This window comes from Setaria italica, chromosome II, assembly GCF_000263155.2.
Source record: "Setaria italica strain Yugu1 chromosome II, Setaria_italica_v2.0, whole genome shotgun sequence".
Classification (NCBI taxonomy): domain Eukaryota; kingdom Viridiplantae; phylum Streptophyta; class Magnoliopsida; order Poales; family Poaceae; genus Setaria; species Setaria italica.
In genome coordinates, this window is record NC_028451.1 from 659834 (window position 1) to 662110 (window position 2277).

A 2277-nucleotide genomic window follows, 5' to 3' on the forward strand; every position below is an offset into this window, starting at 1 on the left:
TCTATGCTATGGTTATGGTGTGCCATATGCTTATGGCTTATGTTTATATTAATGTGGGTGGTATATACTATACCTTAGTAATTAGGTGCTAATAAAATTTGACCAACTAAGAATGCTTAATGCAGTCAATCAGTCAGCCTATCCTTGTTTAAGCCTTGCATTCATATTCTCCCCACACTTGCTGAGTACGACATGTGCTCACCCTTGCTATAACCAACGTTGCTCATAAGAAAAGCTGCTATGAAGTTGATGTGAAGATGGTGCTGAGTTCTAGGCGTACGCAGCCCCCAGTCGATTGCCTGTGAAGTTTGAAGCCTCCGTTTTCAGTGTTTAAGCTGTGTATCTCTAATAGTCTCGTAAGTCTTTAATTGTATGTTTTTACGTGATACTGTTGCTATAATTCACTTTATGATGTCACTATATGTATGAAACTTGATCCTAGCATACATATAGGTAGGGCATACATATAGGTAGTACTTGATTTTGTCCTTAAAATCGGGTGTGACAAGGCGGCACGTGCCGTCGTGCCGAGGCTTTTCTATTAGGGGCTCCCTTCCCCAATGCACCAGTGCTGGAATACTTCTCTATTAGGGCTTTTATACTATATGGTCTTTGGGTCTTCAAGTGTAACTCATCTTGTTTTACCGCGAGAGTGTAATGGAGTATTGTTCATTTGTTCTTGGCGAGATCTGAAATGGAGGGCCACCTGAAAAACTTTGGATGGCTTTGCAGTGGTGTAGCTGTTGGGGGTCGACGTGTTGGATTTAGGTGTGGCCCAATCTGAAAATTTCCAAGCATGCACAACCTTTAGTCCCATACTAGTAGTTCAAGGAAAGGTTGCATTGCTTAAATATGGGAGTCTCCTCTATGCAAAATAGGTGCATATGAGAAAGAAGGAGACTGTTGCTACATGCACGTGCAGCTCGCGCGCATTACGAGCGTGACGCGTACGTATACAGCAGGCTATTATTTGTGCAATTTCTATTTTTTATGCTGAGCCTTATGGCACTTCAATGTGATTGAAAGTGCCGTTTTAAACAGCAATAAGGGGTGTCAGTTTTTGATATTTGATTGCAGAGTTTCTATCATTCAAATGAGCAGTTTCTACTGCTTGATGAGGGAAATTGATGCACTACGAGGCATATAACATATAACACTAGGAGACGTCCAGGTTGATAGGTTAGGCTGTCACATGTTCGCCTCCCCACTCGCTGCGCTGAACCTCTTGCTGCTGCGCCTCGTCGACTTGTGACTTCGGTGTGCACCGGACTTGAAGGAACGCGGGATCTCGAAAACCACTGCTGCGAGACTCCCCACTAGTTGAAGAAAATCTCAGCAAATCTCTGCTGCATCCCTTTTTTTCCTATCAAAATCTGAGCGTGAAAAACAGGGAGCAGCAGCAACGCGGAGATCAAGAAACAGTCTCCAGCTCTCTCCCTGAAAGTTTGAAGATGATATGAACCCCCATATGCAGCACGCAAAACTAAGCTAGTGTATCACACTGGTCTACCTATAGACGTGCTAGCTAGCAAGGTGTTGGAAACGTAAGAATAAACGTAAGGACAAGGATTAACAAATATAAAAGCGTGGACTTGCAGAGTTTACATATGAGATCACATGCAATGCAATGCGCGCGCGGCATATTATATTATTATTTGAGATTTGATCAAAGTATGCTGATATAATTGGCTGGAACAAGCTGGCGCAGGATCAGAAATGATTATTCTTGTTATTGTATCAATCAGAAATGATTATTCTTGTTACTTAAGGGTTGAATTATCTATAATTTTTTTCAAGTATGATGCTAAGTTTGATTATGTGAGGTTGCAGAGGGCCACACAGCTAGGGTCTATAGGTAAGAAAAAGACCGCTTGGGGTAAGATTTTTGGTAACCAGGGTACTTCATCTAGTTATGCTGCTGCTAGGCTTGGTGCTGGCCTGGGTTCTGGTTCTGCATCCTCCTCCCTATCTAGGAGAACATCTGCAAGTGCTTTATTGCAGGCTGCTAGTACTGGTGCATCTCTTGCTGCTGCATCTGAACTGTCTGCCTACCTAGACAATGACTGTCGGTGCGAATTAAATGTGGTCGACAATCAAATGTATGTAGTTTTGCTGTTCGTTGTATCAGATATGGCCTAGCACTCAATGACACAGGATCTATACTGGCACTACTAAAAAACTGACCTTTCATCCTAGCCTTAGTACCGGTTATTTTTTGATCCGGTACTAATGTTAGAATTAGTACCGGTTCTAAACAAGGGCAGGCTCCGAAGCCCC